This window comes from Arachis duranensis, chromosome 1, assembly GCF_000817695.3.
Source record: "Arachis duranensis cultivar V14167 chromosome 1, aradu.V14167.gnm2.J7QH, whole genome shotgun sequence".
Taxonomy (NCBI): domain Eukaryota; kingdom Viridiplantae; phylum Streptophyta; class Magnoliopsida; order Fabales; family Fabaceae; genus Arachis; species Arachis duranensis.
In genome coordinates this window covers 78701988-78712893 of record NC_029772.3, presented here as the reverse complement: position 1 = coordinate 78712893, position 10906 = coordinate 78701988, and the positions used below count along the sequence as shown (strand labels likewise).

The window sequence follows — 10906 nt, the reverse complement described above, 5'->3', positions numbered from 1 at the left end:
GAATCCAAGAGATATCCACTCAATCTAAGGTAGAACGGAGGTGGTTGTCAGGCACACGTTCATAGGTGAGAATGATGATGAGTGTCACGGATCATCACATTCATCAAGTTGAGGAACAAGTGATATCTTAGAACAAGAATAAGCTGAATTGAATAGAAGAACAATAGTAATTGCATTAATACTCGAGGTACTGCAGAGCTCCACACCTTAATCTATGGTGTGTAGAAACTCCACCGTTGAAAATACATAAGAACAAGGTCTAGGCATGGCCTAGAGGCCATCCCCATGATCTAAGAACTAGACGTTCCAAGATGATCCTAAGATCTAAATTGATCCTAAGATCTAACTTGTTCAAAAGATTCTTAATACAATAGCAAAAAGGTCCTATTTATAGAGAACTAGTAGCTTAGGGTTTACAAAAATGAGTAAATGACATAAAAATCTACTTCCGGGCCCACTTGGTGCGTGTTTGGGCTGAGCATTGAAGCTTCTATGTGTTGAGACTTTTCTTGGAGTTAAACGCCAGCTTTTGTGCCGGTTTGGGCGTTTAACTCCCATTTTTGTGCCAGTTCCGGCATTAAACGCCGGGCAGTCTTGAGCTGATTTGGAACGCCGGTTTGGGCCATCAAATCTCGAGCAATGTATGGACTATTATATATTGCTGGAAAGCCCAGGATGTCTACTTTCTAACACAATTGAGAGCGTGCCAATTGGGCTTCTGTAGCTCCAGAAAATCCACTTCGAGTGCAGTGAGATAAGAATCCAACAGCATCTGCAGTCCTTTTTCAGCCTCTGAATCAGATTTTTGCTCAGGTCCCTCAATTTCAGCCAGAAAAATACCTGAAATCACAGAAAAACACACAAACTCATAGTAAAGTCCAAAAAAGTGAATTTTAAATAAAAACTAATAAAAATATAATAACAACTAACTAAAACATACTAAAAACAATGCCAAAAAGCGTATAAATTATCCGCTCATCAGGGGTCAATGAAGTTCATAAGTGAAATTATCACCCACTTAATATGTTCTTGGATCGGAATTGCTTCCTCACTAACTTCCTCACTAAATTCCCCATCACTAAAATCATAACAAGAAGGTTGTGAGAAGTCTACCTCCATGTCTCTCTCAAACTCAATGGGTAGAGGCTCATTAGGATCATTTAGGGGATTGACCAAGGAGGACAAAAAATCACTTATGATGGAATCCTCATTTTGATCAATCTCCTCAACTCCTCCTTTCTCTCCTCCGGTTCACATACTTCACTTTCTCCCTTTTGTTGCACTTCAAGCTCTAACCCTTCTTCTTTCTCTTGTGGCTCCATGCTCTCCTCTTCACTACATGCATTAATTGACCATCCACATTCCTCAAGAAGAATGCCTTTATCAGATGAATGTAGGAGAATTAAGCGGTTCACCGCTTCTGCTATGGTTGCCACGAATTGCCCTTGTGTCTTTCAGAATCCTTCTTGCTCATGGAGAAAGGCTTGAAGGTCTTGATGGTCTTGGGTCAAGGGTGGAAAAGCTTCACAATTAGGTAAGAAGGAAAGTTCATTGGTTGGGAAGAAGGTTGGATATGTGGGACGTAGTTCATGTGGATGAGTATCTTAAGGTGGTGTGTAAGAAGGGGTATGATGGTGGTGGTGTGGTGATTGAAAACACAGTGATTGAGGGTTGTGTTGAGCGTAGGGTCATAGATATATGGTGGTGGAGGTGTATAGTCATAGTGAAATCCACCATATTCTTGGTTTGGGTATGCATATTGGGGAGGATATGGTTCATTGTAATATGGAGGAGGTTGCTCCTCCAAAAATTGATGCTCCAAACCCATGATGCAATCCACAATTGAAGTTATCAAACCCTACAAAATGATCACAACCGAACTCCAAACCAAGAGGGTGATAACTCATAAAGAAAAATAGAAAACAAAAACTAAAGACATTAATAAACAAAAGAAGCAAAAATCCTAGTTAATAGCAAAAAGCAAGCTAACAACCCCAAAAGTATCTATTCACACTATGGACATATTTACAACAACCAAAATATAGCACTTATGACGCTAGCTCCCCAGCAACGGCACCAAAATTTGATAGAAGCCTAGAGCGGGTTCGGAATTTTTCTCAAAATAAGATTGGCATTGTAAGTATAGTTCCAAGCCCAATAATTGACCAATATCAAATTCAATTCTAAGGATGTCACAATTCAAAGCAAATGTAAACTGAGAGTATTTAGACTCCGGGGTCGTTCTCCCTAGGAACTAATGCAAATAAGTGCATACAATTTTGGTTGTGAAGATCAAAGGGGATTTCGATGATTGAAAGAAAACAAAATAAAGGAAATAAAAGAACAATTCAAAATTGCAATTAATAAACTAATAAAGGAATAAAAGAACTAAGTATGTAATATGAACAAGTAAAACTATAAAGTGATTAAAAAGTGGTTCAAAACATAATTGAAACCTTGACTTGGGATGAGTTATGGGATCCCTTCCTTGCCATAACCACAACTATGATAATTATGATGGATTAATCTCACTAAGTCAACCCTCATATCGGAGAGTAAGTCAAGTGAGCATAATTGTTATCAATCCACAAGTCCTAGCTAACTTACTAATTACCTTAGTAAAAAGCTAGCGTTAGTGGAAATAATAACAACTAACAACCCAAGAATTATCACTAAATGTTGGACATTGTGGCTCTAGTAATCCATAGGCTCATTTTCCCAAGCCAAGGGGTGATGACTAGGATTGGCATTTCATCAAACATATAGTGGGCATAAACATAAAACATTGCAAAATTGAAAAAATGGTAAAAGCTATGAACCATAAATGATCAAGATCAACAAAATCAACTCAAACAAACATATAAAAGCCATCAAATATCAAATTCAACAACTAGAAATCCAAAATTACAAAACTATATGAATTGGCAAGAGAAATTAAAGTAGAAGAGAGTGTAGAACAAGTAGTGTAATAAAAGATGAATTAAAGAAATACTTACAATGAGATAGCAAAATCCAAGAACAAAATTGAAGTAGAAAATGCTACATTGAAACCCTAATTAAAACCCCAAGTAACTAGAGAGAAAACCTAAGCTAACTACCCTAAAACTACTCCTGAAATGTGTTTTTCCTATTCTAAGATGTCTCTCTAAGCTAATGCCTTCATATGTGTTGTTGCTTGATAAACCACTATTTTATGGTTTATCTTGTGCTTAATTGAGTGGATTTTATCAACTCTTTACCCACTTATTCATGTTAATTGCATGGTTTTACTTTCCCTTCCTTATTATGTGATGTATGTGAAAAACATGTTTCCTGTGCTTCAAAATTAATTATTTTAATTATCCCTTTTATTACCATTCGATGCCGTGATTCGTGTGTTGAGTAATTTCAGATCTTCTAAGGCAGGAATGACAAAAAGGATGGAAAGGAAACATACAAAAATGGAAGGAAAGCATAAAACAGAGTTTTTGGAGAAACTGGCAGTGACGCGATCGCATGGACGACGCGGCCGCATGCCAGTGCGAAGAGAGCGCGACGCGAATGCGTGACTGACGCTATCGCGCGCCTTGAGCGAAGTGCATATGATGCGGACGCGTGACTGACGCGACCGCGTGACACGGAAAACTCCAGATGACGCGACCGCATGACCCACGCGGACGCGTGACAGAGACCACACACCAAAAATTACAAAAAATGCTTCCAGCGATTTCTGAAGCCTTTTTGGCCCAGATCCAAGTACAGAAAGCACAGATTAGAGGCTATAAAGTGGGGGGAATGCATCTATTCATAAGGGAACCCTCAGAAGTCACTTTTCATGATTTAGATTTAGTTTTGAGAGAGGTTCTCTCCTCTCTCTCTTTAGGAGTAGGGTTTAGATTTAGGATTCATTTCACTTTATGAATATTTCATCTTCTGCAATCATAGGTTCAATGAACCTTTTTATTTATTTTTCCAATTAAATTTATGAGCTTTTCCATGTTACATTTGATTTTCTATTTAATATATCTTGAGGTATTTCAGACTTACGATTGCTTTCTTTAATTTATTAATGTTCTGATTTATCCAAATTATTTTCATTCAAGTAGGATTTCTCCCCTTTTGGCTTTGGAGATTAATTGGTGACTCTTGAGTTATCAAAATTATTGTTGATTGAAATTGGAACGCTTCAAGAATTAATTCGAGATCCAATAACTCTAACTTTTCCCAAGGAAAGACTGGGACTTGAGGATTCGAATTAATTCATCCACTTAACTTACCTTCATAGTTAGAGGTTAACAAAGTGGAAGAAAACTCTAATTCTCATCACAATTGATAAGGATAACTGGGATAGGACTTCTGAATTTTCATACTTTGCCAAGAGTTTATTTTATAGTTATTATTATTTTATTTTAAGTGTCATTCAACATAATTTTTACCTTAATCCAAAACCCCAAAACACACTTTTGCATAACCAATAATAAGAACATACCTCCTTGCAACTCCTCGAGAAGACGACCCGAGGTTTAAAATACTCGGTTATCAATTTTAAAGGGGTTTGTTACTTGTGACAACCAAAACGTTTGTAAGAAAGGTTGATTGCTTGGTTTAGTAACTATACTTACAACGAGAGTTTACTATAACTTCTAAACCATCAATCTTCAGTTCTTCATTGCTCCCTTAATATAGCCTCTTGAACCAGCCTCAAGCCTTCAGAAATGGGCCAGAATGAGCCCTAAATCGCGAGTGCACGTGCATTTTTAATCAAGGCACGCACTGGGACCTGTGCAGACGCACAGGCGTGTGCGTCCACACACTTCGCCAAATTTCCACGTGTGCGTACGCACAGATGGTTGTGCGCACGCACACTTCACGATGCTCTGGATTCGCTCTACTTGGGTTCTTGTGTGTACGCACTAGTAGTTGTACGCAATCACGCATGCTGATTCCTTTTGTGCGTACGCATGCATCCTTGTGCGCACGCACGCATGGCTGAGCTCTCCTCCTTTGTTTTCTCCATGCTTTCTCCCAAATGCATGCTCCTCTTCTATTGCCACCAAGCCATTTCTACCTTAGTCATCTGAAATCACTCACAAATAACATCAAGGTATCGAATGGAAGGTAAACGGAATAAAAATTAGTCAAAATAAGTGCAAAAGAGCATGTTTCCATATTTATGTACAAATTAAGGAGATAGTACAAAAGTATGATATTTGAGTGCTTAAGTGTGAGTTCGTGTGCTAGAATCCATCCAATTTGAGTCAAAACATATCATCAAATATGAACTCATCATGGGTTCATCATCAAAAATGCAAAATTTCATAATGAACACTATTTGGAAAGTGTGCAAATGCATACATAAAGGCACACTTACAAGAACTACGCTGCAAAGGTTCATCTAGTACCTGAGGCATTTGAATAACTGGATTCTAAATCACCAAATGGCTTCTTCTTCCAAGGTAGGAGCAATGGATACAAAATAATCACATCTCAATTCCAATGAGGTGAAACGAACCGTGTTGGGTTAAATGGAAAGGCAAGTTCAGATAGCCGGTTTCTCTGATAACTGCATCGATCGTCATTGTCCAATCCACCGAGTTGCTCATAGGAGATGCAAACCCAAAGTGATTGAATAATGAGCAACCACGCCTTTTCCATATCTTTGGGATTTGAGTGAGAAAGTCAAATGAAGTTAGCCTTTGCCTCCAATAATGGCAGGTAGCACTGAAACTGACGATGGTTAGAGCGTCACATAAATAGAGGATTTCACGTATAACCTCATCAGGGAGTTGTGGAACCTCTACTTTTGTGGGAGGTATATCACTCATACTTGATCTCAAACATAGGAAAAATTTAAAAGGAGGAAGATAAAGGTGTAAAATGGAGTACTTGACAAACTCCAAACAATACTTTGCGATGACAAATGCTTGCTGAAGTCCATTTAGAGAATACTAACACATATCATTGAAAGCACACCTACCTTCCTATCGTACAATAAATTTCACAAGTTTTAGGTCTTCTTTGCATGGTTTATCTAACCTTAAGTGCAGAATTACATCATAAAATACTAAATAATAAAGGATTTGGGGTGGATAAATAAAATTGGGCCTTTAAAGAACAAGACTCAAAATGCTATATTAGTTGTTAATGATGAAATCGTATTCTTAAATTCTTTTTTTTTTTACAAAATTTCTCCAAAAGTGTTTAGAATTATAAGTAGATAATAATTAAAAATTTGGTAAAGTATATTTTTTCTCTAAAGTTTGTTTAAAACTTCAGGAATACCCCTAAGTTTTAATTTGTTTCAGTTTTATCCTAAAAGTTTTCAAATTTGAATCAAATATACCGTTGAAAGTAAAATTGTATAAAAAAAGTACTCAACAAGAGTACATTTAATTGAAATTGAAAACTTCTTCTAAGACGAAATTGAAATAAATTAAAGCTTGATGGGTATTTTTGAAACCTCTGACTATTCTTGAAAGACAAAAAATATATCTACCTTACAAATTTATTTAGTCTTAGCTTTGTTATTTATTTAATTATTTTCAATATATAATTAGACAATTTTTTTTAAAATAACAGTTGCTAATCATATGAATAAGTTTTTAAATAGCTCTAATAATTGATAGCTTAGATAAAAAAATATATGATACAAGATAATTTACTCAAATATTAATCATTAAATTATTATATAATCTCAACCAATTGTATATTTAAAAAATAGGAGTATAATTAGAATTTTTAATCATTTTTCATTACTTGCATATGATGTGACTATATTATTATTTTTATTTCTATCAAATGTCTATTTCGTAAACATTTTTTGTAATTCTCTATTTATAGTTTCATTTTCCTACACTTTATAAATTGTTGGACATAACACAACTTTAAATAATAATGATAATAAAATACTAATAGGGATGAAGTAATGATGACTTGCATCATCTACCCTTTTTTCTTGCATAAAAAGGACCATAAAAGAGCATAATCTCATTTGATCATTGCAATTCATGCAATATTTGATGAATATTATAGTACATTGCTTTGAAATGAGTTTGTGCTGAATTTTGGGTGAAAAAGGCATCAAAAAGGGGAAGAAAACAACAAAACAAGATGTGCGTGTGAAACTGGCGTGCCACTTGGAGCAAACGCCACAAAAATGCACTGGCGTGGCATGCCAGTACTGAAGTCCAGAGGGGATTCTCAAAGCATTTACATGGGCGTGGCACGCCAGAAGCTAGGTGTGGCACGCCAGTACAATTTTCCAGAGAACAACAATGAAGGCCACTAAAGGGGCGTGGCACACCAGGCTGGACATGGCACGCCTAGCCCATCACTTACCATGGGTGTGCCACTTGAGCCATGGACGTGGCACGCCAGTTCATCACTCCAGAAGGGATCATCACCAAGGCATGCCACTTGGTATCGAATACGTGGCACGCCAGCTTCAAAAGTCACTTGGGCGTGCCACTTGAGGAGCCAGGCGTGGCACGCCAAGCTTAAGAAACCCACAAATGAATGGGCGTGCCACTTGATCATTCAAGCATGGTACGCCAACGAACAAGAAGGCCAAAGAAAAGGCTAGGCATGCCACTTGGTATCGAAGGCGTGGCACACCAGCTCAAGAGTCTCACCTGGGTGTGCCACTTGAGTCTCAGGCATGGCACACCATCATCACCAATCAACCAAAAGGGGAACTGGGCGTGCCACTTGAATGCTGGGTGTGGCACGCCAGACCTTCGGCGTGCCATGCTAGTTCAACTTTCCAGAGGCAAGAAGAAGAAGGAGAAGGCCTGGGCGTGCCACTTGGGCTCGAAGGTGTGGCACGCCAGGCTACACGAGTGATTAAAAGACCCTGGGCGTGCCACTTGGGTTCGAAGGCGTGGCACGCCAGGGATGCTAATGAAGGAAGGCATGCCACTTGAAGAGCTGGGCGTGGCACACCAAGCCAGAATCAGAGTTAGGCATGGCACGCCACTGAAGCACCAGCCACACGCTAGCTGGGAGATCACGTTTATTGAGTTTCTTTTCCCTCCAAATTGTATTTTTTTCTTTTCACTTTTATATTTTCTTTATTTTTAGAGCTAGAAGTGGTATAAATAACCCCAAAAAGTACTGAGAAAAGGGGGGTTAAGCAATTAGGAAGCTAAGTTGTAGAATAGAGCTTTTAGATTTACTTTTCACTTCATCATCTTCTCCATCTTGAGTACTTTTGTCTGAGCTATAAGTAGCTAAATTCCCTCTCATTGAGAGAGGGAACTCTGTTGTACTTGATGGATTAATGATAGTGAATTTCTTCTTTTCTTCATCTTCTCTTTAATTTTCTAGAAGGAATTTCGTTCTTCATGCTTAGTGTTCAATTATCATGCAAAAGATATTGAATGGAAAATGTGTTTCATGGGATCCGTGGAAAAGGAAACATGAAACCATGCTAGAAATCCCTTCTCACACTTGAGTAGGATCTGGGTTTTGGTGTTTGGATATGGTGACATATAATCCTCCCTCTACTTGGACCTCTGATGATGTGTGGTATAATCTGGGACCAAGCATTTCTCTCTTCATGAGCAATTAGACCAAGGAATTGGCTATTGATCAAGATCTGAGATATTGAGTCACTAAGGGATTAGGACTCAATCAATCATGATTGCTAAGAAGTCAATGAGTTGCATGATTAAAGAGGATCTAAGCTGGAGTTAATCTAAAGAGACAACATCTCATGATCTTAATGAATCCCTCTATTCTCATCTTCCACATTCTTTATAGCTTTTTTCTATATTTTGCAAATCCCCATTCCCATTTACAATTAAGTCATTTATTCTTCTGCCCTTTACATTCTTGCCATTTCTATTTCTGCACTTTACTGCTTTTCTTTACCTTTTAGCCATTTATATTTCTGCCCATTTATATTTCTGTAATCACAATATATTCTGTTTAGCTTGACTAATTCACCAATTGATTAAAATTGCTCAAATCTACCAATCTTTATGGATACGATCCCACTCCACTGTGGGTTATTACTTGACAATAATTTTGGTGCACTTGCCAAAAGAATGGATTCATCATTTTCATGTGGGGAGTGAATTCCGGTCATCAAGTTTTATGGCGCCGTTACCGGGGATTGGTTTGCATTTGACAATGATTAAATTAATTGGAGAGATAGATTAAGCATTTTAATTACCTTGTTAATTTTTTTTATTATTATTCTTTAATTTCTTTTTCCATTCTGAATTCTATCTTTTTGCTGGGATCATTTTAGTCATCCATTGTCCATATTTCCATTCTTCTAACTGTTTGCTTAATTGTATCAACCAAGTTAACCACTAATCTTAACTAAGGTGATTCTTTCACTTGTCCTTTATTTGCTATTTGTTGAATGTATGACAGGTAGAAGGGGAGAAACTTCATCCTCTTTCGATAGTGAACCTGAGAAGACCTTCCTTAGACTAAGAAAGGAGGCTAGAGGCAAAGGCATAGTTGGAGAAGAACTAGTGGAGGAAGATCTGAGAACCACCATGAATGACGAAGTATAAGACAATATTGGAGGAGATGCTGGCAATCATGTTGGGCAAGAAAGGAGAGTCTTAGGCTCCTACATCAACCCAAATCTAGGAAACTGTGGCAGCAGCATCCTGAAGCCAACAATCCATGCCAACAACTTTGAGTTGAAACCTCAACTCATCACACTTGTCCAGAATAACTGTTCATATGGAGGGGGTGCCCAGGAGGACACAAACCAACATCTCACTACATTTTTGAGGATATGTGATACTGTAAAGTCCAATGGTGTACACCCTAACACCTACAAGCTACTTTTGTTCTCTTTCTCACTCAGAGATAAGGTAGCAAAGTGGTTGGAAGCATTTCCCAAGGAAAGCTTAACCATATGGGATGATGTTGTAAACAAATTTCTAGAAAGATTCTACCCTCCACAGAGAATCAACAGGCTAAGAGCTAAGGTGCAAACTTTCAGACAGCAAGATGGTGAAACACTCTATGAGGCCTGGGAGAGGTTCAAAGATTTGACAAGGAAATGCCCACTGGATATGTTCAATGAGTGGGTGCAACTACACATCTTCTATGAAGGGTTGTCATATGAGTCAAAGCAAGCAGTAGATCATTCTTCAGGAGGTTCACTCAATAAGAAGAAAATCATTGAAGAAGCCATAGATGTCATTGAGACTGTGGCTGAGAATGAGTATTTTTATGCTTCAGATAGAACTTAAAAGAGAGGAGTAATGGAGCTCAATTCAATGGATGCCCTGTTAGCTGAAAACAAAGTGATTACTGCACAACTAGCAGCCTTGACCAAGAAGATAGAGAATAATCAAGTCTCAGACATTCAAGCCCAAGCCCCTCAACAAGAAAGAGATGCACCAGAAGTTGAATGTGAAAGGAAGCAAGCTAACAATGTAAACAATTCTAGACCGCCATATGATCCCAACTCCAAGACATACAATCCAGCTTGGAAGAACCACTCAAATTTTGGGTGGAGGAACTAACAAAGCCATAATCAAGATCACAACAAACCTTACCCATCCAACTAATACAACACTCCCAACCCCAACCATCAATCAGGAAATAATAGACCCTAGCATAATGCACAAAACACATCATACCATTCCACCCAGCAAATATACAACAACCACCATCAAGACACATCAACCCCAACCATGCAACCATGTGAGATCAATAGCAACTTTGAGAGAGTAGAGGCTGCAATAGCATAACTATCATCATAGCTTACAGGATCCATTTCCACCCTTTTGGAAAGACAAACACAGGCTGAAAGAAAGATAGACACCAATCAAGAAGAATACAGATCAAATCTGAAGAATCAAGGCACAACAATCTCAAAGCTGGAAGCACAAGTAGGGATTTTATCCAAGCAAATCCCAATGTCCACACAAACATTTCCCAGTGATACCATGGC

At 38.0% G+C, this 10906-nt stretch overlaps 1 non-coding gene across 1 annotated transcript; it reads right to left on the bottom strand.

Moving 5' to 3' along the window:
• Positions 1-9917: 9917 nt before the first annotated feature.
• Positions 9918-10019, bottom strand: LOC127742837 (small nucleolar RNA R71). The gene has a single exon (XR_008004219.1). It is a non-coding gene; the product is annotated as a small nucleolar RNA R71 (small nucleolar RNA).
• Positions 10020-10906: the final 887 nt, after the last annotated feature.